This window comes from Alligator mississippiensis, chromosome 4, assembly GCF_030867095.1.
Source record: "Alligator mississippiensis isolate rAllMis1 chromosome 4, rAllMis1, whole genome shotgun sequence".
Lineage (NCBI taxonomy): Eukaryota > Metazoa > Chordata > Crocodylia > Alligatoridae > Alligator > Alligator mississippiensis.
In genome coordinates, this window is record NC_081827.1 from 34,048,104 (window position 1) to 34,074,750 (window position 26,647).

Genomic DNA, 26,647 nt, shown 5'->3' on the forward strand with positions numbered 1-26,647 from the left:
CCAAATCAGCCTCATAGATACCAAGATATTGACATTTATTCATTTTGTTAGCCATGGCCGCCATTTTTAAAGATGGCATCCAATCACCAAAATTAGAAATGTGACCTCCCAGCTAACTTTCATCCTGAGCATCCGGAGTGGGTACACGTGTGCCCCCAGCACACGTGTGCCCCTTGTACTTACCAGAAGCAGCAGAGGCAGAGGCAGTGGCAGCGGTGGTGAATCCTCAAAAGGTAAGTGGGGCAGGGAAGCTGGCACAGCTGTAGAGGATCCGTAGGGGAACCCCCCCAGATCCCTCTTAACTGAGCTAGCAAGGAGCTGCACTCCTGAGCCATGCGCAAATACAGCATGCAAACTGGCACATTCTGTGCAGTGCAGGTGGGCAGTCAGCTAGGGAGGGACTTCCCCCTGTGTGAGGTGGCACTGCCTGGAGGCTGATCCCTGGGGCAGCAGCTTCAGCCACCTCAGGAACTGGACCTTTCCCTGTCTGAGGGAGACACAGGGGGCGGGGCTGTGGCAGGTTGTGTGGCGGTCCAGTAGGGGGTGCTCCTGTGTTGAGCCACCCACCTCACTGCACCTGACCACTTTCCAGGCTCTGAGTGTCTCCCTGAGGGCACCGCACGTCTGTCTGACTCCCTTCCTGGAGCAAACCTGCTAGCCTGGGGGTAACACTGCCACCACCCAGGGATGGCCTTGGTTCTGGCTCTGTGCACCCTGGGAAACACAGGCCTAGTAGCCCTCAAGGGTACTTGATTCACTTCAAGAACTTGGGATGCTTCCCTCTGTCGGAAGCACCAGTAGTGGTTTCCCTTAGTCAGCTGAAGCAAGGGGACCCCAAGGCATAATCTAGACCCACACCCAATAAGTTTCCCACACTAGGTACAAAGGAGAACTTTCTTGGTTACAAGGGGTAGGGTTGGAATAGGGTACAGGGTAGAGCAATATCAGAGAAATCCCATAGAGCAAATTGTCATGGCTGGGTAGCCTTTGATCACACATCTGAGTTACTGCAAGCTATATATCTAGTTAGATCTCAGGTAGCTTACTCACAAGTATCATCCAGAGGCAGGTGGAGACTCCCTCTGGAGGCAGGCAGTTCCTTGATCACGAGTTTTGAGAGAGAGAGCAAGTTTCAGATGGTCCAGCTCTTCTCATTCTCTGAGTCTTCCTTATGGCTCATGCCCCCTCCTCCTGGGCAGTCCTTAACTTATATAGCCATTATGACCTCATTTACCTGGTCCAATGGAGGCCAGCACCTGTTGGCTATCAGCCAACCAATTTGAAATGCATCACTAGTTGCTGGGCAGACTGGCAGTTCCTAGCTCCCCAGGGAGCCCAAACCCCTCACCCAGGTATGCGATGCCAGTCATGTAGGCAGAGGGAGCAGGTTTCCCCACTCCCTCAGGAATGTATGCAGCTCAGGTTACCTAAAGAGCTAGGGTAAGTTGTGTATCCTCTGCAGGTTCCATCTGAACAAAATTGTCACAGAGCAGAGTTTTTGGGGAGAAACAGAGGTGGCCTTCTGCCTCAGGGTGTTCCAGGGAAGCCGGGAGCGGCCTGATTGGCTGAGCCAGGCCACAGCAGAGTGATTGACTGCTGGGCCGGTGTGAGTAATTCAAACCATGGCCTTTAAAAGCCATGGTTTGATAAAGCCTCTGGCAGTTGGGGCTTGAGTCCGGAGTGGGCGGACGTGTGCCCCCTGTACTGACCAGCAGCAGTAGAGGCAGAGGCAGCGGCAGCAGATCCTCTAAGGGTAAGTGGGGCAGGGAAGCCAGCACAACTATAGAGGATCCAGAAGGAAAGCCCCCCAGATCCCTCTTAACTGAGCCGCCAGGGAGCCACACTCCTGATCCACATGCGAACAGAGTGCACAAACAGTCACGCTCTGTAAGAGTGCCAGTGTTTGCTCAAGGCGGGTGTGCAGCAGGAGCCAGGAAGGAGTCTCCAGCAAGACAGAGATGAAGACTCACAGCTCCATGGACATGGTAAGAACATGGGGAGTGGCTGCTAGGGACTGCACCCCGGTGGTAGGGACATGGAGGGCAGCCACTGGGGACTCTGCCCTGGTGGTGCTACCTACCCTGGGTTCCTCTGAGGCCTCCACTGAGATGGAGCCGATGGTGGGGTCAGTGGGGTCTTCTCTTACAGGCTGGCTGATCTCATATGGTGTGCTTTAGACTAGCTTCACCGGGGGATGGGGCCACAGGGGGACACGAGGACACTTCCCAGCCAAGACAGGTGATGAGCACAAGAAGTACCCAGGTAGGTGATAGGTCTGAATAGTCCTGGGATTGGGCGGGGGGGGGGTGCATGCACCCATAGGAGGCCTTAAATGCTTCTATAATAATGCTCATAGTATTGGGAACAAGCAGGAGGAACTTGCCCTCCTGCTAGCTAACACAACATCAAGGGCTACAGACTGTTCAGGCAGGATAGAATGGGGAGGAAAGGTGGGGGTGTGGTGCTCTACATCAAAGAACAATACATGTCCTCAACAAACAGCATGGGGTCAGAGGAGGCGCAGACTGAAGTGCTCTGTATTAGAATACAAGGGGGCCAGGGAGAAAGGGACTTAACGGTGGGTGTCTACTATCGACCACCCAAACAGGGGGAAGAGATGGACCAGGAATTCTCAGGTCAGCTTGTGGAGGCAGTTAGGTCAAGGGACGTGGTCATCATGGGTGACCTAAACTACCCGGACATCTGCTGGGAGGAGCAGTCAACCAGGTCTGACCGCTCATGTAGGTTCCTAGATGAGATACAGGACCTCCACCTAACCCAGGAGCTGCACAGTCCCACCAGGGGAAATGCCTTGCTGGACCTGGTCCTGGCCTCAGGTGATGACCTGGTGAGGGGACTGCAGGTTTTCGACCACCTGGGCGATAGTGATCATTGCCTACTGGAATTCACCATCCAGTGCAGGGAGTCAAAGCCTGCAGCAAGGCAGCAGCCCCTGACTTCAGGAGGGCCAATTTCAAAGAGTTAAGGAGATTAGTTGGGGAGGCACTGAGGTCCTGGAGGGCAGGGGAGTTGGGAGTCCAAGACAAGTGGTCGTTCCTTAAGGAGATGATCCTCCGAGCCCAAAGGGTGACAGTCCCAATGCGAGTCAAAGGGGGCAAGAGTGCTCAAAAGCCCCTATGGCTTACCAAAGGCATTCAGGAATGTCTGAGTGCTAAAAAGGAGGTGTACGCTCAATGGAAGGGAGGACCATCACCAAGCAGGATTATACCTCCATTGCTCGATACTGTAGGGGGGCTGTTAGGAAGGCTAAGGCGGAGACAGAACTAGGACTAGTCACCAGGATCAAAGATAACAAGACGTTATTTTTAAATCTTTAGGGAGTAAAAGGAAGGCACCGGGTAATGTGGGGCCCCTGCAGGACACTCTTGGCATTCTGGTGGTTGCACCAGACAGTAAAGCTGACCTCTTTAACAAATTATTTGCCTCCATTTTTCTGAGCAGAGACTGGGACATCCCACCAACTTGAATTCCGGACGGACTCAGGAGAGGTACAGCCAGGTCTAGGGTCAGAGAGGACCTAGTTAGGAAACTTCTGTTGGGGCTGGATGTGTTCAAATCAGCAGGTCCACATGATTTCCACCACAGGGTACTGAGGGAATTGGCAGAGGTCATTGAGGAACCCCTGGCATGGCTTTACGAGCACTCATGATGCTCTGGCCAGGTGCCAGAGGACTGGAAAAGGGCCAATGTGGTCCCCATTTTCAAAAAGGGGAGGAAGGAGGACCTGGGAAACTATAGGGATGTTAGTCTTACCTTGGTCCTGGGGAAGCTCTTTGAGAAAATTATCCAGGGGCACATCTGTGAGGGACCAACAGGGGAGGTTATGCTTAGGGGCAACCAACATGGGTTCATTAGGGGCAGGTCCTGTCAGACTAACCTGGTTGCCTTCTATGACCAGGTCAAAAAATCCTTAGATGTAGGTGTTGCAGTGGATGTAGTCTTTCCGGACTTTAGGAAGGCCTTTGACACTGTCTCTCACCCCATTCTCATTAAAAAATTAGGTGACTGTGGCATCGATGCCTGCATAGTCAGATGGATTGCTAATTGGCTGGAGGGCTGCATCCAGAGAGTGGTGGTGGACAGAAACAACAGCCACAAGTTGACTGAGAGTAAGTTCAGGCTGGACATCAGGAGGCACTACTTCACAGTCAGGGCGGCTAAGATCTGGAACCAACTTCTAAGGGAAGTGGTGCTCACTCCTATCCTGGGGGTCTTCAAAAGGAGGCTAAATAATCACCTAGCCAGGGTAGTTTGACCCAAGCATTCCTTCCTGCCCATGGCAGGGGGTTGGACTTGATGATCTGCTCAGGTCCCTTCCAACCCTACCTACTATGAAACTATCACAAGCTTTTGGGCACAAACATTCTCCTTTAGGTATAGGGAGAATCTGCTCATGTTTGTGTACTATCTAGGGTGGAATAGAAATTTAAGCCAATATTCAAAATGCAGGTCTATGAAAATGCAAATGTTTGGCAGTAAGGATTTGAGAGGATGGGAGACAATAGTTATGAGAAAACTAGGTGTGTGGCAGGGGGTGTGGGGGAGAATGTTGACCTGGTGATTGTATGTAAAATGTAGAGAGGCTATCTGGGGATTTTGGATGGCAGGCAGGTTATCATGTTTCATAAATCCACTGTCTAGATTTAGTCCCTTCTGTCTTGTACGCAGCAGATTTATGAAGTGAAGTTTGTAGGCTCATCTATGAAACATGTTCTGTAAATTTCCTTTGAGGATTAGAACTAAGGACTGGAGAGAGAGTGGTTGTCTTGTGAGAAGTGTGGATCCATAGATAATTGGATATTTTTGTCTTTGATAGATTTTTGGTGTGCGTTCATTCTGGTATGCAGTTGTTGTTCAGTTTCTCTTATGTAGTTTCCATCAGGGCATTCAGTGCACTGGATGAGATATATTACATTTATGGAGATGAAGCTGTAAGATCCAGGAATGGTGATAGTTCTGTTGTGGGGTTATTGTGGGAATGGCAGAGATGTGTTGGCAGGTTTTACATTTCTTGTCCTGGCATGGTCTGGATCCATTCAGTATGTTTTGGGCCATAGGAAATTTGCTTCTGGTGATGTGGTTGGCAAGGTTTGATGCTTGTTTAAAGGCTAGGATGCGTGGTTCTGGAAAGATCTCTTTAGTAGTTGGGTCTTTTTCTGGTATGGGTTTTAATTGTTTAAGGATTTTTTAAGATTCCAGGGAAGGATTTTATGTCATAACCAATGGTGTGTGATTTGTGGGATTTATTTTTGTACTGCAGCAATTCTTCATGTGGTATCTGGGTGGATCTTTCAAAAGCGTGATCTATCTCCCTGGGGGAGTTTTGTTATTGGGTGCAAACCCTTTTGAGATTTGTGAGCTGACAATTACAGGTGTTCTCCTCAGTGCAAATTTGGTGGCATTGGAGGGGTTTTCTGTATATCACAGCTTTCTTGGTGTGTTTAGGGTGATTGCTGGTTCTGTGTAGATATGTATGTTGGTCCATGTATTTGTTGGTTTGTATTTCACCATTCTGATCATAGTGTCTAAAAAGGAAATGTTGGTGCTGGGGTGTTTAAGATAATGGCTGATTGTGGGGTGATGATTATTGAATATGTAATGGAAATCAATCAGAGATTTCTGGGGGGTTTTTTGTCCAAATGATGACAATGTCATTTATAAAGTGGGTTTCATGGCACAGTTCTTGAGGAATTCTTCTTCCAGGTGGCTTATAAAAAGGTTATCACATTGTGGGGCCATTTTGGTGCCCATAGCTGGCTGTGTCTATGGTCTGGAGGAAGTGTTGTTTATTGAAACTGAAGTTGTTGTGTGCCAGGATGAAGTGTATAAGTTCAGTAATATCTTTAGGTCTGCACTCTGAGTTGTAATCTTTTTCTTGTAGATATGTAAGGCAGGCTTGGATGCCATCCTGGTGTGGGATGTTGTATATAAGCTGGTAATATCCATGGTGGCTAGGAGGGTATTTCTTGGAAGGTGGTCTATGATTTTGAGTTTTTCATAGAAAATTTTAAGGGAGAACATTTTAAGGGAGCACCTTTATTCACATGAGCAGTCCTGGTAGATGCAGTTTCTGGCCCACACAGTATCTTAATTTCAACACTAATTCAGATAAAGAGGAAGAAATACCCTGTGGCCATGTCTACACAAGACTCTGATTGCTCAGTTGCTACTGTACAGTCATTTAGTCATTTATACAAGTACAAAATGACTTCACAGTAACTGGAGTTACTGCACAATAGCACCACCAAACAGCTTTTTTGTGATGCTGACTATGCAGTAGCCTGAGACTACTGTGCAGTAGTGTCACATCATGCTTTCTGCCATATAATGCTACTGCACAGTAGTCATGTGCTACTGCACAGTCAGCATCTCATGTAGATGTGGCCTGTAAACAGTCACCACTTGGTTGGCTGTACCTTGATACAAGGATGACAGTAAATAGGGAAGTCACTATTGAGTCTGGACATGACAAATAAGGCCAATCTGAGATCTGCATATATGACTGAAGACTTGGCAAATAGTTCTGAGAGGAAGAAGTGGATCCAGATGATGTTAGGTCACTGTTCTTTTCTTTTGACTCTTGTTTTGTGGTGACCATTGGTGAGCTGGAAGTATAGGGCCTGTTTCAGGAACCAGTTGTCAGGCTTCCTTATGACATGTCCTGCCTATTAGAGCATGTGCTGTATAAACATAGCTTTCATGCTGATAGTATTTGTTTGAGCAAGAACACTGGCATTCATTTTTCTGTCCTTCCAATTGCTGTGGAGGACTTTCTGAAGACATCAATGATGGTAGTATTCCAAGGCTTTTGGGTATTTCTGATATGTTATCCAAGTTTCACAACCATCCAAATTTCATATCCAACAGGGTAGGGATGATAACAGCCCTGTAGAGGAGGAGTTTCGTCTGGGTATTGATGTCATGATAAAGAGGTGATCAAAATATATCATCAAAAAGATGACCAAAGGCAACACTGGCAGGTTTTATTTGGTGTTGAATATTGTCATCTATGTTTCTTTTTTGGGAAAAGATGGCTACCCAGGTTGGGGAAATGGTCAACATTCACCAAGGACTGTCTTTTGATTAAACTATGGGAAGGAGGAGCTGATTGGTTTTGGTAAAGTATCTTGCTTTCTGTGAAGTCAACAGTAGGTGCATCTACATGTGCGCCCGACTACACAGTTGTTACTGCGCAGTTATTTAGTAACCACTGGTACTGCACAATCCCAGCACCACATGGATCATTTCTGACCCTACTGTGTAGCAGTTCATTGCTACTGTGCAATAGTGGTAGCATCACGGTTTGTGCCTGGCAATGTAGCTCGTTACTATGGCAACATAGCATCTCATGTAGATGTACCCAGTGACTCCAAGCATTTCATACACTTCACAGAAGCAGTCAAGATTGACTTGAAACTCTTCAATTGAATGGCCAAACATGACAGTCATCAGCATACTGAAGATCAGTAATGGAGATATTGGCTAACTTGGATTTTGAATGTAGCTGGTTGAAGTTTAACGATTCTTGTCGATGTGATTCTGGTTGCTGACTCCAGGTAGAAGCTTATGAGCACTAAGATATAGAATAGCTGTGATATGGATATGGTGCCCAGCTGATGGGGAGGTCCAGAGCCCTCTTGCTTGCTCCAGTCAGGTTGAATAGGAAGCCAGGCTCAGGTGGGGACAGCAGCAGCAGTAGGCAGAATCCTGCTGCCTGTTTCCCCAAGTTGTTCCCTGTCAAAACCAGGAGCAGGCTCAGAGAGTAGGAACCTGTCCTGTATCACTGTCCTGCTGTCCCTGAATGAGCCCAGCTCCCCCTCAGCCCAGCAGGAGTACAGCAGAAATGGCTCTGCAGTTCCCTCTTACACCAGGTCAGCCAGGGACACTGGCTATGAGTCGGCAAGGGAGGAGAATAGAGAGGAGGGGCGGAGAGGGGAGGGGAGAAAAGGTGCTGAGCATGGCAGGAAAGGGAAGGGTGCTGAGAGCAGGGGGTTGTATGGAATTCATACCTGCTTTGTAGACTCAAAAATGTCTCTAGCTGTTGATCTCACAGCAAAGCGGGGAGTGGGGCTGCAGCCATCTCTGCAACAAGGGTTGCTAGTTCTGCACCCCACCTTTACAAAATCCTGCATGTGTCCTTGGATACACTAGTGCTTAGGTCTTTCCAAATTAGGTTTATGCACAATTGTTCATCCAGTTCATCCAATTCATTGTATGTATGGTTAGGAATACACAGGTTTTATATGAAACCAGTCTGTCTCACCTCCATCCTTGGCAAAGTCTTTGAAAAAAATTATCAAGGCTCACATTTGCAAGAGCCCGGCAGGAAAAATTATGCTGAGGGGAAACCAGCATGGGTTCGTAGCAGGTAGATCATGCCTGACTAATCTAGTCTCTTTTTATGACCAGGTTACAAAACACCTGGATGCAGGAGCAGGGGTTGTTGTCATTTACTTAGACTTCAGGAAGGCCTTCGATACGGTATCCCACCCCATACTGGTGAACAAGTTAAGAGGCTGTGACTTGAATGACTACACAGTCCGGTGGGTGGTGAATTGGCTAGAGGGTCATACCCAGAGAGTCATAGTGGATGGGTCGGTATCGACCTGGAAGGGTGTGGGCAGTGGGGTCCCGCAGGGCTCGGTCCTTGGACCGATACTCTTCAATGTCTTCATCAGCGACTTGGACGAGGGAGTGAAGCGTACTCTGTCCAAGTTTGCAGATGACACAAAACTGTGGGGAGAAGTGGACACGCCGGAGAGCAGGGAACAACTACAAGCAGGCCTGGACAGGTTGGACAAATGGGCAGAAAACAACAAAATGCAATTCAACAAGGAGAAATGCAAAGTGCTGCACCTAGGGAGGAAAAATGTCCAGCATACCTACTGCCTAGGAAATGACCTGCTTGGTGGCACAGAAGCAGAAAGGGATCTTGAAGTCCTAGTGGACTCCAAGATGAACATGAGTTGGCAGTGTGATGAAGCCATCAGAAAAGCTAATGACACTTTATCATGCATCAGGAGATGCATGATGAACAGAACCAAGGAGGTGATAATTCCCCTCTATCAGGTGCTGGTCAGACCGCAGTTGGCGTACTGCATGCAGTTTGGGTGCCGCACTTCAAGAGGGATGTGGATAACCTGGAGAGGGTCCAGAGAAGGGCCACTCATATGGTTAAGGCCTTGCTGGCCAAGCCCTACGAGGAGAGACTACGGCACCCGGACATCTTCAGCCTCCGCAAGAGAAGGTTGAGAGGAGACCTTGTGGCTGCCTATAAGTTCATCACGGCGGCACAGAAGGGAATTGGTGAGGCTTTACTCACCAAGGCACCCCTGGGGGTTACAAGAAATAATGGCCATAAGCTAGCAGAGAGCAGATTTAGACTAGACATTAGGAAGAACTTCTTCACAGTTACAGTGGCCAAAGTCTGGAATGGGTTCCTAAGGGAGGTGGTGCTCTCCCCTACCCTGGAGATCTTCAAGAGTAGGTTAGATAGGAATCTGGCTGGGGTCATCTAAACCCAGCACTCTTTCCTGCCTATGCAGGGGGTCAGACTTGATGATCTATTGAGGTCCCTTCTGATCCTAACATCTATGAACAAAGGACAAAACCTAATAGAGAGAATGAAAAAAAAAGTTATTCTAAACCCCATTGAAACCAGGTTTTCTGGGAAAGAATAAAAATAGAACACAGATTAAAAAGAAATATGTCCAAAGAAGACAATTTGAAGGCAATTTAACACGTTATTCCCATATGTAGTGCCATTAACTTCATTAGAAATACCTAGAGAAGTGATTTTTTTTTTGCATTCTTAAAACCTTAAGCTGTACATTCAGATTACTGAACAGTTGAAAAAATGGAATTAAAAATTGACTGAATAAAATCCGTTTGAAAACTTTTGAATGTTTTATAAGTAAAAACTATAGCCAACTTCATCAGAACATTATGAATAAAAAGATATGTTTTCTGTAACTACAGATTTGAACAGATAACAGGTAGTATATATGTTCTAAGTTATTACCTAACGCACGCATTAGTCCTGTGTGAAGCAGATAGTATTCGATTTGGATTCGGCCAATTTGGAGGGACAGTGATTTGATTAGGTGATTTGAATCACTGTTCCAATTAGATTCAGGCAATTCGGATTCGGAGATTTGGTGCCAATTTCGAGATTCGGCCATTGACTATAATGGAGAATCACTAAAATACCTATAACCTGGTCATTTGTTTGCATATTTGGATGAAAACATCAGGAATGGTAGCCCCTTCTGAGAGCATGAAGCCTGCCATGTTTCAAAGAGATAGGTATAGGGGTTTCTGTGAAAGTGCACCTCAAACTGTTCAGACACAGCTTTATATGTTGTTTCTACATCCCTCCCAGAGCACTGCATTTGGAAGGGAACTCAGAGAAAGATCACAGTCCCTAGTCAGCTACAGATATCAATATCAGAGTAGTCTTCCCCCAGCCTCAGCCTTTTTCATATATAGAAGATTACCCCATTCCCCTCCCTCTTTTCAGTTTCCGTTTGCTGCAAGCCTTCTGAATCTCTGAATCTCTCCAAATCAATTTGGAAGCTTCCAACTTGATTCAGACCTTTTAATGGGTCTCCTGATTCAATTTAGATTCAGAGATTTGGCTGCTGAATTGGGCTGAACCTCCTCCAAATCGAATCGGTGACCGAAGCTTTGCACAGTCCTAGTACACATATGTATATACTGCCTAACCTGGAGTCAAGCTGCAGCAAAAGTACAGTTTCACTGCAAAGAAGGTGCAGAGGATTTTTATCTGGTTAAGTCCCAGACCTGTATTAATTTCATGATGTAAGGGACATTTCTACTGTATGTTATACTACTGCACTCCTTGGCTGTGTCAGTAATAAAGAAATGTCAGTTTTCTTTTCATTGATTTTCCAATAGGTATTCTATGGTCCACATTTCATTCTTAATTCTGTGTTCAGGATTTGGGAAATTAATGTTATTTGCACTTCAAAGAACTAAATTTACTGCTAATGTGTGACAGTGTCTATTATTTATATATTGTATATGAAAGATCAATCTAATAGTCAGGCTGTGCTTCATTAATAAAATAAAAGCTTCTTAATGGATGACATTTACAAGTCAGTATAGAGTAGAACTTGTTTCTCAGTTAGGAAGAACACTTCTTTAACTAAAGTTTGAAAAGTCAAGTTTTCCTGCCCTAAATTTTTTCTATGACATTTTTTTTTTACTGTGCTTATTGAAAAGGGTTGCCACCTTACTCCTACTCAATCTTCCCTCCCTATTTTACCTCCTATCTTACTAAAAGCTACTGGAGGAGCTAGGAATGCACTCAGCTCCATTTTGTCCGGCTAGAAGGAGCTGTTGCACAAGAGAGTGGCTCCATGTACCTGACTGTCTGCTTTGCTATCTCCAGATGCAGTAAGACTCTAGGGGGTTAGGAGGTACCCAGAGATAAAAGAGGCTGGTATTCTAATGGGGGGAGTTGGGCCTCTTAAACAGGCAGAGTGCTGCTTTTCTTATTAATGTTATGTTGTAGCCCAGGGGCTTAGGTTTGTGTTATTGTTTGCAGTGGTGGACTGGGATGAGGCTAATAGGGGAGAAAGAGGCCTGATTGGGGCACAATTTTGTAGAGCCCCAGCACCAGAGGGATGCAGTCTCAGGGGCTGCAGAGAGCCCAGTGCCAGAGGGGCATGAGCTGCAAGTGGCCGGAGAGCCCAATACCAGAGGGGCATGAGCTGCAAGTGGCCGGAGAGCCCAATACCAGAGGGACATGAGCTGCAAGGGACCAGAGAGTAGGCCTGTGCAAAGTGGCTAGTATTTGCTTTGGATTTGGCCAATTTGGGGGGGACTGATTCGATTAGGTGATTTGAATTATTGTCCTGATTTGATTTAGCCAAATCTGATTTCAGAGATTTGGCTGCTGCTGAATCTCTGAATGTCCAAATCAGCCAGGCCCATCCCCCTGGCCCGGCAATGGCTTCCCCACCCGCCCTAGCTTCTAGTTCTTTGGAAAAACAAAGCCCTAGCTCACCAGGTGCTGCTGGGTGGGGGGGGGGGAGATCCCCATTGCCCCGCACTGCCACACAGTGCAGGGCTGGCTCTGTATGAGCCCCCCAACTGCCCCTCACTCCCCCAGCCCCCCCCATGGGTGCCCGGCCTGGGCCAGCTCTGGCCCTTTAAGAAAAAAAAATGAAACCCCCCCAGACTCACCATTCCTGCTGGTGGGAGGCAATCCCTGCTGCCCCCCACTACCCTGTGCCATGTAGGGGGTTCTGCACATGCCCCCCAAAGCCCCAAGGCCACTGCAGGAGTGGAGAGTCCTGGGGCTTTTCTTGTTTTTTTTTTTTTCTTAAAGGGCTAGAGCTGGCCCAGGTGGGGCACCTGTGGGTGGGCCGGGAGAGATTGTGGGGCAGAGGGGACAGCAGGGATCTCCCCCCCCCCCCACCTGACCTGGCAGCACCCAGTAAATTCTAGGGCTTTTTTTTTTTTTTAAATACCAGGATCTGCGGTGGGCAGGGGCAGCCATGGGGGGATGGGGGAGGGGGCAGGGGTTGGGGGGCTGGCAGGGGTCACCCCATCTTCCCCTCCCTGAGCCTCCCTTCCCCTGCCCCTAGTACTTACCATCTCAGAGTCACCTGCAGCTCCCTGCTGCAGCCACCAGGGACTTCTGGAATCATCAAAGCTCTCTGAATCTTTTCTGAAGATTCAGAAAGCTTTGAATCGACTCAGACTTTTAAACTGGTCCCCTGATTCTATTCAGATTCAGAGCTTCAGCCACCTAATCAGGCTGAATCTCCTCCGAATTGAATCACCACCCGAAGCTTTGCACAGCCCTACCAGAGAGCCCAGCACCAGAGGGGTGTGAGCTGCAAGGGGCTAGACAGCCTAGCACCAGAGGGGCATGAGTTGCAAGGGCCAGGGGCCCAGTAATAAAAGGAGTTTGTGGGCTAGTGCCTCAAAGCCAGGCTCAACGCACTGGTTGTATGCTAGAAGGCCTAGCTATATCACAGGGGCAGAGCCCAAGTAGGCCAAGGCCCCAACAGAGCATAACAGCAATGTAACTTCCGCAAGGCATGGGGCATGGTAAAGCAGTGGTTGGAACCATCCAGTTGGCCCATAAGGCCTGAGGTGTCTCATGCAGCACCGTACTGAAGAGAGGCCTGGCAAAGGGCCTACAAATGAGAAAGACTGAGTAAGGTTCAGCAAACCAGGACTAAGCAAAGGCATGTGGGCAGCTTCCTGAGTTATTTTCCCATCAAAGGCATGGCAGGTGAGATAAGAAGGCCCCCTCAGGGCAGAGCTTGCACAATCACAGAGCCGCCAGGAGCATCATGACCACCCCTGGGGATCTCGCTCTATGACAGAAGCATATGTTCTGTTATTACCTTTCAGCTCTTAGAAGACAAGTGTGGTAAGTATCCTTTAATAAAATACAGGTACTTCTAAATACCATTAGGCAGGTTTCTGTTTTGTTGGAATCATGGCCAAAGTAAGTGCAATTGTTAGAAGCACCAGAAGCAGCATTCAGGAGATTGATGAATAGTCAGCTTGAAATGTTTTTTATTAGTGTGGCAAGAAGCTTTGGCAATTTGAAAGGGAATATGGATGATGTGGGTGTAGGATTGTGAATGCTATGGAAACAAGTAAGGTTTCAAATGCCTTGCCAAACTCACATAGCAAGCCAGTGTCTGAGCTTAAAATGGAACCCAGGTATCTACAAGTTCTGAGCACTTTAAACACTAGACTTTGCTTTCCTTAATATTTTTTCACTTGAATTTGTCAGCTCAGCCATACAGGCAGTATTGCATCTTCAGTCAGTCATTCATAGTAGGGAGAATAATAGAACATTGTAGACCTGTGGCCCCAACAACTACCCCTTCATTGTGCCCCACCCACAAGCCTATGTCTGTGTTCCTTTTTTAAATCCTGTCATCCAGGGCTTTGTTTATAGCTATCCGCATTCTTGGAATATAAGTGGGTATTGAATATTTTCCTTCATATGTAAAATGTTATGAATTCATTATCATTTGCCCAAATCTTCCCTAGTTGTTCTCATTTCCCATGTTCTTAATATAATTTATCCCTATAGACAGATACTATTCCTTATACTTTGATTGGTTTATCCAGTGCTTGGGACAAGAACTAATACATTTCAACAGTCTTCAAAAGTTACATGGTCAACCATATTTATCCACTACCAAAAGTCAGGATACTGTTAATAGCTTAATTTTAGTTACGCTATATATTAAAACTAGGGACCAGTTTTTAAGTAAAGCATAGCTTAATGTAGCTATTCTTTTAAAGACATTTTTCTACTTGCTTTTAATATTTACGCTCGGAAAATAGTAGGCAAGATGTCCCCAAATCTACATGATTTTGAAGGAAATTGTACAGAGGGTTCTCATTATCTGAATGTAAAAAAAAAAAAATCACTTGGAAAGGTTTTATTAAAGGAAGAAATAATTGCACATGTACTTCATAACAATGTAATAAATAACTTCATTTTTATAATAGCATCTTCCACTATCTTATAAATAAGTTTATAAGAATGATATCCTAGATACCCTTAAAACAGAGATCCTTTTAGTTGTTTTTTCTCATGTTCCCTAGCTTCCCAATTCACTAGGTCTTTACACTGAAATAGATGCTTCTGTTTAGAAGAATAATGGGGCACATCTAATATCTTTTATAATATTCTCTGCTTCAGAAACACTACTTAACTTTGTTATCTAACATGGGGGCAGGGGCTCTTATTAACTGAACAATCCATTGACAAAGACACTGTGTTTGAATAGTTATAAAGCAAAGAGAAACTCCTCCTGTCTGCCTCCCTTCCTCCCTCCCTACACCTCCCACCATCATCTTTAGCATCCACAGGCAGGATGCTATATGATGAGAAATCAAGCAATGGTGCCATTGACGTATTCCTTCAATGGGAATACTTTTTGAAAGGTTTCCTTCAATTTTCCCCTTTTCTTGCTAGTATCATGTAGTTTCTCTTCGAAGTGTCTCATGTTTATGAAACATTTCAAACAACTGTTTCTGTTTTTTGAAGCAAGGAACAGAAGGCAATGAGAGGGATGCATGCCCATGTGACACTGGGCAAAGTATGTTTATTACTCAGTATGCATAGAGTTGCCAGAATTTCAAAAGAAAGGAACAGGGAAGGAGAAAGGGATTTTTTTCAAATAAAGTTTAGAGATAAGGGGACATTCCTCCACTGTTATGCTTTGTCCCATTCCATTGATTTCAACAGAACTATGACTTTACAGAACCTGATCTACCCAAGCAATGGGGAAAGACAGATAAATAAATAAATAAAATTAAGTTTCTTGCTCTTTCTCCCCGCCTCCCGCCCCCAAAAAGGAAAAAGCAATGGTTATGATATTCTTTACTTTCTTCCTTACCAGCCAACTATTTCTCATTTACTGTATTTACTTGCATATAGGACAACCCTGATTATAAGACAACCCCACAATATTTAGAGTCAGAGTTTATATATGGACAATTTATAAAGTTGTTACATTGTCCAGGTATAGAATCTAATTATTGGAGGTTTGCCTTCAATTTGTCCCCTTTTCACTGCTATGGCAGGGAAAATAAATCTAGTTGAGGAGATCAGGTAGATCCCTCGCTTTCTGCCTCCCCTCAGCTTCTTCCTCCTGCAGCCTCTGCCCCAACCTTTACTATCCTACCCTGCTCCCCCTAAGCTTAAGGGAGTGAGGATAAAATTTGAAGACACTAACAGTGAAATAAATGTAGCTGTAATAATCTGTATATGGTACCCATAGACATAGCTCATCCAGAATTGTTGCATGTTACCTTCTTTGAAACTGCTGGAAGTTTTAGCATATGTACTCCATAAACACTTTTGAGCACATTGTGGCACCTACCTCTATGTAGTACAAACTGGGAACATCTACACATACCATGAATGTGCCTTAATTTACTGTGCAGTAAATCCTGGCTTATTAATTTGGTTCTGGGCACATATCTGTGTTATATGGAATGTACCTTTAAGGGCCAGCAGTGGGATGACCGGGTCTCTCTCCCTGATATCATGTGGGTGTAATTCTCCCTGCAAGCTGTAAGCATGTGAGCTGATGAATCCTGTTCCTAATAAAGATGAAGCTGTTTACTGCCCCACTGGTCTCTGCTGAATGGTGACTTAAGGACAGAACCCCAGGGGTATGGAGGTCTGAGTGAGTGCCCCATCCCTGCAACCCAATGGCATCGAGTAAACATATGGTGTCAGAAGTGACCTGTCTCTCAGTGGAGTCACCATCATCCTGATTAAGAGGGTTACAGTTTTCATTCAAAGAAAAAAAATGGAGTATTTCAAACCTCCACCAGCATTAACCTTTACTGGAAATCTTGGGGAGCATTGGAGGAGATGGTTACAGGAGTTTCGATCATACCTTGCAGTCACAAAGGCTGAGTAACAGGCGGAGGATTATAAAATTGCAGTCATGCTTCACTACATTGGGGATAAAGCCCTAAAAATCTACAACAATGTGCAAGCTGTGTTTGCAGAACCTAATAACAAAACCCTTACAGAGGTGCTTGCAGCATTCAAGAACTACTGAGAACCCAGAAAAAAGCTTGTCTTTGAAAGTTATCAATTCTGGAAGCTTAGATACAATGAGGATCCAGGCATAGATGCTTTTTTTACAGAGCTCAGAAGCAGAGCACAGCACTGTGAATTTGAACTTGCTGAGGATGTTATGTTGAGAGACAAAATTCTCTTCAGCATAACTGACTGCAAACTCAAAGAAAGACTTCTGGAAAATCCCTCCCTCCCTGTAGGACAGGCTGTGGATAGAGGAAAGGCTCTTAAAGGCCCAAGTTATGTCTGCAGAAGGAAGCTTGCATACAGTTGAGCAAAAGCAAAGTTGCCAGAGTAGTTTGCAAAAACAAAGCAAGCCATCAGTGAAGCTTGCTCTACAGGAGGGCAATCAAGCTAACAAAGGCAGAGCCTGCAAAAGATGTGGAAGCACACACAAGCCTCAGTTCTGCCCAGCTGTTGGAGAAACTTGTTAAAAATGCTCGAGTGAACCACTTTGCAAAAATGTGCAAATTAAAGGGAGAGGCTCTAAAGTCTGCAAAAGGAGTCAGTACCATATACATGGGCATAATGTCTGCAAAGTAGCATTCACAGACCTTTGATAACCAGAAGGCCTTGGTGTAGCACAGTCATAATTGCTGGCTTGCCAGTTGATTTTAAGTTAGATACTGGAGCAGAAGCAAATGCTATCCCAGCAGATGTAGCAAAGGCTTTGCAAGGCAAAGTACGGAGGACTCCAGGTTACATTGTTTGCGTTTGGTGGTGCATGCATCAAACCACAAGGTGCAATCATTGCGCACTCCAAAGCCGGTGCTAATGAATCTATTTTAACTTCTTATATAACACAATAGTGACCCACCAAAACTTGGTAGGCTGGCATGCACCACTTTAGACCTTATCAGATGAGTCCATGGAATGGCACTGACAGTACCTGCAACCTTCTCAAACTATACCCAGATGTTTTTGAAGGTTTGGGCCAATTTCCTCTTCACTATACCAAAGGCAAAGACAAATTAGTGGATGACACACTTTCTAGAGCCACAATGCTCACTCCTCCTCCTGAACCCAATCTTTTCCACGCAGAAAAGATGATTTACAGTCTGATGGAAACAGATCAACTCAGTGACCAGTTACTTCAGCAGTTACAGGAGCACATACACAGTCTGACAAGGAACTATAAGCCCTGAAAGCACAGCATCTTAATGGATGGATGGCTGAGCTGCCAAAAACAAGTCAAACCTGAACTAAAGCCCTACTGACCTCTCAGAGACCAAATCTGGATTCAGAATGATTGCTTATGATTGGGCCAAAAATAATCATTCCAAGTGGTGCGAGGACCAACATGTTGACATTGCTTTACTCACCCCATCAAGGCATATGAAGGTCGAAAGCACGAGATCAACAAATCATGTATTGGCCTAAAATGAATGCCCACACTGAGCAGTGGATTGATAATTGTGCACCCTGTCAAGAACTCCAACCCAGTAATCAGAAAGAGCCCATAATCTCACGTGAGATCCCAGACCTGTCTTGGCTATAACTGGCAGGGGACATTTTTGACCTACAGGGACAGTCTTATTTGATTATACTCGACTATTACTCCAAGTACCAAGAAGTTTTGCACCTGCCAGACAAAACAGCTGGCATGGTAGTAGCCAAAATGAAAACTGTATTTGCTCACCATGGCATACCTAAAGAAATTGTCTGTGACCATGTTCCATTTGCAAGTCACATTATGAAACAATTTGCGACTGACTGGGGCATAACCATTACTCATTATAGCCCAATCCAATGGTCAGGATGAATGCACAGTTCAGACCATCAAATTAATGTTTAAGAAGACCTTGCAGGATGGCTCTGATCTATATCTGGCGTTACTCGATCTCAGGAACATGCCCATTAACGGTCTTGAGTATGCTTTACTCAAGCAAAGCCAAAAGGCTCATGATTTACCATACAGTTCATTGGGCTTGGCCCTAGTAGAGTCAAAAGCATTTCAAGTCATAGTGACCCCACACCTTAGCTCTGCTTCAGATACCCACCCCCGCAAAGGTTTCATGTGTCAATTAGCCTCCCAATTAGAACTGGAACTAGGTGTTCTTGTCACAAGTCCTGGGATCCTCCAAAAAATTATATGCAGATGAGGTGTATGGCAACATGGTTGCACTTCACCTCATGGATGGCAGGGCCATATTAATCATATATGACAGGCTGAGAATGGGGTGACAGAGGGATTCTGGTGAACTCCTTGAGGCTCTGTTGGTGATGTTTGCCAGACATTTAAGGCTCATGTAGAAATAGAAATAAGTGGAAGTGGAAAAGAAAGGCACAGCTTCACTGTGGGAGTGAAGAAGTAAAAATGTATCCATTGTAGTGGCTCACCATGACTTCAAAGAGAGATAGTGCTCAGGGAGACTGTGCTCAATGGACACTACCACATGTCTTATTCAGATGGGCTGCACTAATGTGTTCTTATGGTAGGCTCCCATCAGCATTTTTGCCCCATATAGGTCATGCACTTCATAGTCATACTCAGTGTTTCTGCATTTGGTCAACTTCATGTTGGTTTCCATTAATAAGCACATACTGCTCTTGACAGCAGTTTATTGATAGTGATAGACAATGTATGAAATGTGGCTTCCTTTTCTATGAATGTAAGGTTTGAAGCTTTTTTCCCCAACGCTGATTTGGGGGATGGACCTCATCTTGTATTTGGTAAAAATGGTTATATTCATAAGCTCTTGTGACTTGAACATGCAACAAAGGTTATTTGCATATTTTTCGGCATCCACATGTGAATGTATGTGGTTTCACTCTGGTTGGGAATGAACTAGGTGCATGCATGCCTATTTTCTAACATGGGTGGTATGCCTCATGCTTGTAGGCTTTCCTGTTTGCCCCTGCCCCTCCCCCATCTCTGTCTGCTATAAGTGTCCATGTGTGCTTTTTGAGCCTTTCCAGAGATGCTGAGTGTTGGCTACAGCCAAGGCAGGAAACTTTGATTGAAGTGTTCTAATGCTACTGTTGAAAAATGAGCAAAGCCAGAGTTTCCTGACTAAAGGGTCTTGTCTTTCTGTTCAGAGTCAGGCTGATCACCATATTTGGGGTCAGGAAGGAATTTAACCCCATGCTCAGATTGGTGTGGAGTATGGTTTTTTTTTTTTTGCCTTCCTTTGTAGCAGGGGTTCTGGCCCTCTATCTATGACCTCTTGAGCATATATTGACAATGTTTTATAGAAGCAGGACATCAGCTGCAATGGTTCTCCTGCTTTACCTGTGCCACGTTAGGGTTTTAGAACTGTGTTGCATTGGGGTTGACAGTAGTCTTATTTAGAGTTTACATCATGGTTTGTCTGAGATGGTTTGGATAGGGATGATCCTGCCTCAGGTGGCAGGGTGGACTAGGTGACCTCTGGCAGTCCCGTCTTGTCCTATTTCTCTATGACTCTAAGTGGTCACCAAGCTACACATTAACTAAATTAATGGTGTGATGAGAAGAGAAATAAGCCACAAAGTTATTCCACAAAATATGGGTAATACCTTTGTGGTTGCTTCCTATCACACCATTCATTTAATGTGCGGCTAGGGGTTCTTGTGGCTGGGAGCCCCATCACCTGATCAGAGCTCCTAGCTCAGGGGACCATGTTCATTCCTGAGCCTGGGAGCTCCCAAGTGACAGGACTCCCAACTGTGGGGGACTCTATGCACCTGTGGAGCTTTGAGACTGCAGGAGCTTCTCTCCCAGCTGTGGGGTGTATGGTGCATGCCTGTGACCGGGAGATTGCACCCGGTGCTGTCTACCAGCTGCCGGGGGGGGGGGGGGGCGCACCCTATGGGTGGAAGCTTCATGAGCTGAGGTGGCCCTCAACTGTGGAAGCTTGCTTGTTGCTGATTAAGCAAGGAGACCAGGATTGGGCATAATGGGATCTGAGTTTCTATCTCACAGTCATGGTTCTTGCCATGCATGTATGGCATGGCAGGAGTCATGATTATGTGGATCAAACATTAGATCCCATTATGCCTTTATCTGCACCTGTAGAAGGGCCCTTAGGGTTTGGGTGTGCATGGAACCACTCCCTATCACTTGCTGAGGGCAAGACTCTGGGTAGCAACAATGTATGCACATGAAACCCAGTTCTGTGGAGGCTTTGCTGCCATTTGTGGAGCATGTTGTTATTCTTTTGTCCCTGAAATCTAGCTTTATACATAGGTGTATGGGTATATACTCTTCAGTGCTACCAAAATTGCCAGCTCCACTCTGAAAAGTGGTTCTCTAACAAATGAAACAGTCAGATTCCGTGTTTATTGTGGCTCCAGGGTAAATTTTCTTGGTATTTATGTGGAAGGAGTTATTTTTTAGTTGCTAGTCCTGGAAACTACAGTTAAAATGTGCATGTCGAGTTTTGTTTCCCTAGCTTACATGTAATCATCTCTACATTTCTGAGAGGCTGCTGCTTCAGGAAAAATGGAGATTTTGTTTTCAGAAACTAACTGTTACAGAGAAGACACCGACCATGTGCTTGCTCATTGAGATTTTACACTTGCTTCTTGTTTTCTATCCTCCCTTACTGGAAAATAAATGGCATTTTAATTAAGAGCATATTGTTGCTCTTTGTGTGTGAACAGATAACAAATGCCTCTTGGTTGTAGTTCCAGAAAGTCACTTTTTAAGGTGCTTTAATACACTGTGATAGTAGAGCATTTGAATATTTCCTATAATAATGTACCTTGCATTTACATACATATAGCTTGTATTTCACACAATTCAGTATTGCTTGAGGTAAGTTACCATTTGCTGGTGGCTCCTACAGCCGTGAATTACCTTTCTGAATTCTTTCAATAAATAACAGGCCTGAGCATTTCAGCAAAATTCAGGTAAATATTAAAAGGGTATACGGCGTCTGGTGAAACCTGTAGAAGAAAATTCAGTTTTTGACAATGTGTTCTCTTAAAAAGGCACCTGAAAGTGTCCCCAAGCATACCAATTGCAGTTCTACTCCGCTCTTAATAAAACAGCATCCGTACTAGGCAGACGGTTCTTTTACATCCTTTGTGTGGGTGCTTAAGATGTTTGCCTATAGTTCTATTTGTATCTCAATTATTTTTATTTGTATTTCTGTTTGTGGTTTCTTTAAATATGTGCTTTATTTTTTCTCGAGTGGCTTTTTTATTGCTGCAGGGGAGGCAAAGCAGACAAGCAGACATGATGTGCACTCCAACTGAGTACAATAAAAGCAATTTAACATCTTTTTGTCATGCCCTGCCATGCATTTCTTTCTTGCAGAAGAAAATAAATTAAAGGAATACTTTCAGAATGATAATTTTGATGTGGATAATAGCAGGTTAGACAGTCTTCTCCTCATTTCAGAACTGTCTACATTTAGGGCTTGGCCACATAGTGTCTAAATGCACATGAGTGGATGCAATAATTTCAGTCATATGTCTCTTTCTGTTTAGCAGGATTAACCTCATATAGATTTGTAAACTATCCATGGTAGATTGATCTTGATTTTGTCTTCTAATTTTGTCTGGATAGGCTTATATTTATGGTTAAGCTAGCTGAAAAAGGCATGCTCAAAGTAAATACTAGTGGAAAGGGAGGACAAATACTTCAAAACCATTTGTGTTTGAGAGTCAAACCTTATATACTATCAGTATATGGCAGAGATTAGCATTTGTATTGTGCGTCATGGGAACAACACTGAACTCTGATGCCAAAACTTATTCTCTGAAAATTCAAAGATCACCTTTTCTCCACTAAATTCTTGAGGTTAGACATTTTTTTTTTTTCTTCAGAAATTAGTATGTGGAAGTGCTGCTGCTTCAGCAACCATTACTCATAGTGATGCTTAGTACAGTTTCACCTGCCTCTGTTAATCTATCCTTTTTTGAAAGACAGAGTGAATCTTCTTCAAAATGAACACATGCTTTAACAAAAATCTGGACTTAAAACATGACATTCATTGTTAAATGACCTCTGTGGAGTTTCACCATCTTACTTTGGTACCTAGTCTTTAGTTTTAGTCTACAGTCTTCTGAAGTAGCTACCAGGTTACAAGTTAAAGGAATGGCATGGCTCAGTGAGGCTTCTTGAATATCAAAGTCAGGAGAAGCCTGCTCAAATCAACTTAACAAACCCACCTATGTCTCCATGATTCTCTATGGAAAGAATGTCATCAATGTCATATTTTTTATATGTGGCATTAAGAGCTACTTCCTTTTCAAGTCATCCTTTTGGAACGTAGCTCTGAATTCAATTGAATCAAACCATCTTAGGTCTGGAGCCTTTTTTTTCCATAATTCCTTTAGATATATACCCCTAAGTTACATCCCACTTTCAAAGGTCAGCCGACACCACAGAATAAAAGATTAACACTATACTGGAGTCATGGGAAAAGACCAGAATAGCTAAGGTGTTTCAAACGCACCAAAGGTGTCCTTTTGCATGTGAGGTTTTATTTTAAATATACATATATAATAAATGTATGCCACAGAATCAGACTTAGAGGGATGGAACTTCTTGCTCCTTCTGTAGTATCAGTCAGACTTCTGTAAACTATAATGATGTTTATTGGTAATTGCACATATGCAGCTTTAGTCGGAATGTATTTTAAATTGTATAAACAATAAGAAATTATGATGGTTTTACTGGACTCATGAAATGATGAAGGAATTAGGCTGGAGGGTCCCTGAAGTGAGAAGGAGCTTCCCTTAGAGGAGAGTCAGAGGTCTAATGTTTGCAGCTGCTGCAGGTACCCAGAGGAGTATGACATGCAGAGGAGAGGGAAGATTCATTCTTTATTTATCTATTTCTCTGGTTCACCACAAGTGAAAACTTCAATTTTTTCAGGTTCTGCTGCTTGAGGAGAAACAACCACGGGATTATATGTACAGTGTGCAGTATTGTTGTGCTTTAGTTGGATAGTGTTAAATATTGCTCTCTTCTTAGGAACAACATGCAGTTCTTTAAGTACCCTCAGGTGTTCCTGGAAAATTAGATGTTAAAGCCTGTTTATATAGACAGATGACACTGAATGGTAGTGTGAATACTAGCAGATTGCAGGTTACATAAAGAATATGATGGCTGAAAATCCTCTCATAGCTAGTCACTCTCCCCAAAACTGGGCTACACACAGTTGCTAGTGCAGCCCTATTTTACTGTGTTAAATCAGTTTGAATTCTACCACTACATTCAATTTAGTGAGGTTTATGTTATTCAGTGTGCTGCCTATTATTGATCACTTCTGTCATGGGTAACAATTAATGCATTTGTCGATAGTCTTGTATTCTGCTGCAAATAATTCAAGTGTTCAGTCCTTTTTTAAATGGACAAAATACCAATGCTAATCAGAGTACTAAGTTTTGGAACCTTGAAGATGTGCACTAGTTCCTTTAAGAAGGTGAACAAGGTTGCTTCTGCAAAGTGATATGACTATAATGATCACTTGACAAATTCCAGATGTAGGCATCTTTTTATTTTTCACATTATACCTTTGCATTCTCTGCAGGAGCAACCTTGCTTGATTTTTATCACTTGCAATCCATACAAATTAAAGGAAGATAACAATAAGCAGTGCATATTTATTGTTTAAGTTTTTAGAGATACCAGATGCATTTGATAAACTGTTGCTTGCAAATGACCTCAAATTGCTTTGAATTATTTGGAGAATTTAAACAGGTTAGAATATATCACGGTGTTCTGTAAATGAAGATATACCTTCCCACCACAATAATTGGTCTTACATAAAATATTACTTAGTCTTCAGGTCTCTGGAGTATGGAAACCTGTTACAGCTTTATCACTAAAAGGAGGTCATTGACAATTGCTGCAGGAAAATGGTATCTCTTTTTCCTCTCAGTCACAAAGGAAATTTCTTCCAGAACTCAGATGAGCCCAACTGAGCAATGTAGAGAAATAATAAACTATAAGACTTTATGACTAAAGGAATATTCTTTTTGTATATGGGAATTTTTTTCTGAACTATTACTGAATCATAGAAAAATAGGACTGAAAACAGATATAATATAAAACAACAGGTTTAAGTTGTTTAAACTGCTTAGTTTCCATCTCAAGAGTAGGACACTATGCAATAATTATATAGGGAACATTTATACAAAAGATAGAAAAATGTATACTTAAGAACCCATTAATGCTAGAGTTAAAAAACAACTTCCTTCATAACAATAATACACCAAAAGACCAGCTTATCACTGTGCGGGCCGACCGGGGGCGAGCCGGGGCCCGTCTTTGCGCACGCGGGCTGTGGCCAGCAGCCCGGGCACGCGGGGCCGGAGAAGACCACAGCAAGCTAGAATTGATTACGGACGTGTAGTGGTTGATTAAAAGATTGTTTACTTACACCAAAAGATGGTAGTGGTGTAGGCTGGACAGCTTTCCAGGCACAGCTCCGCTTGAATCCCCGTTGGAGGATTATGACAAGTCAGCTCTCTTTCCCGGAGTTGTCGAGGTTCCGTGGATTCAGTTCCCCCGGAGTTGTTGAGACTCTGTGGGTTTGGTTCCCTCCGGAGTGGCTGAATCTCCGTGGGTTCGTAGGGCACTAATCTTCCCCGGAGTTATTAAAGCTCCACGGGCTTGGTTCGGTTCCCTCTACCATGGAGTTGTTAAGGCTCCGAGGATCCGGCTTGGGTTTATAGGATAGGGATACATCTAGGATTGTGCTCGGCGATGGGGAGAGGCCAAAGGCTATTTAGACCTCTGTTGCCTGCTTAAGAGAGGCGCGTTGGGTCCGTAAGGGTCCACATCGCTTAGAGATCTTCACACAGCGCGAAGTCTCCTCCTCCTCCTGGCAAGTTTTCTCTCTCTCCAGGTTTCCTCTCTCTCCGGCTTGGGCGGAAACCACCCAAGCCTTTTGTACGGCTAGCAAGCCAATAGCTAGCCACCACGTGTACCTTTATTCAGAGTTGGCCAATAATGTGGCGCAAACTCCCATACAAATGGCGGGAACTCCTTTGCACCGTGCATCTCTGAGATGCAAAAGAAATGCACCATGCAAAGAAGCTGCACATTTGGCGGGAAATTCCCCGTTGCACCGGAGTTCTCTCCCACCGCAGAGAACTCCGCTGTGCAAGGAAGCTGTAATTTTAGCAGGAACATAATTTAGCGTTGCCGAAGCGCGCACAAACAAAAACTCACAACTTTGGGTTGTGACAATCACAACCAATTAAGTCATCTTCTCCACATGAGTCTGATTCATTGGAAAGATCTCTAGATCTGTTACTGAATGCTGGGAGGTAGGGAGGAAAGGATATTTTTTGCTTCTGTGGCTAATAAGAGGAAAAGTTTTCAGTATGCCCTTCTGGAAGATGTCTCACTACTAACAGCCTCCTCTCTTCTCCACCAGAGTGGTTCAATGCAACTCAGAAGTGTCAGATATGGGGAGGTTATATACGTAGAAAAGTACCATGGTTAGTTTTTGTAGCTGTACTTGACTGTACGTGAAAAAGCATTGCTCCAAAGTGTGCATGGCGTAAGATCATAATGCACGTATAAGGATCCTGAAATCTTTTCATTGCAAAATGCCATGCTGCTTGGCTGGACAACATCCTTATATTTCATTCTGTTGGACTCTGTTTAGTGATGTGCCAAGTGTGTGGTTCTGTAGTGTGCCGTTTATTACTAATCACCTCATCCAGGGTTTATCCTGTCACCAGCAAAATTAATGCAATTGCCAATACATTGTTCATCTCAGTGTAAGAGATTCAGGTCCCTTGTCCCTGATATGGACAAGAAACCAATGCTTGTCACAAGAGGAGCGAGCTTGCAATATTGCAGCCTTGGAACACTGTCACTTTAAGAACAGTGAATTGGAACAGCTGACAGGTTTGTGTCATTTAGAAGCATAGAGGGCTTAATTATCATCCAGCTAATCCCATAAGGAGACATAGTTTGATTTCATTAATGGAGCATAATTTTGTACACTTCACAGTAGCTGCATAACTTGCCTTACTTTTCTGCTGATTCTACAAAGTAGTTTACACAATCCTACCGTTCCCTCCCCCCAGTAATGAAAAGCCTACAGAAAGGGAAAGAAAAAATGGGCT

General features: G+C 44.3%; 1 long non-coding RNA gene across 1 annotated transcript in view; it reads left to right on the forward strand.

Annotated features, from left to right (window-relative positions):
* The first annotated feature begins 16 nt into the window (after positions 1–16).
* Positions 17–26,647, forward strand: part of LOC109283136 (uncharacterized) — a 31,284-nt gene continuing 4,653 nt past the window's right edge. Inside the window, exons 1-2 of the long non-coding RNA XR_002090207.2 lie at positions 17–2,262; positions 3,463–4,130. This is a non-coding gene — a long non-coding RNA (uncharacterized LOC109283136). The remainder of the gene's footprint in view (positions 2,263–3,462; positions 4,131–26,647) is intronic.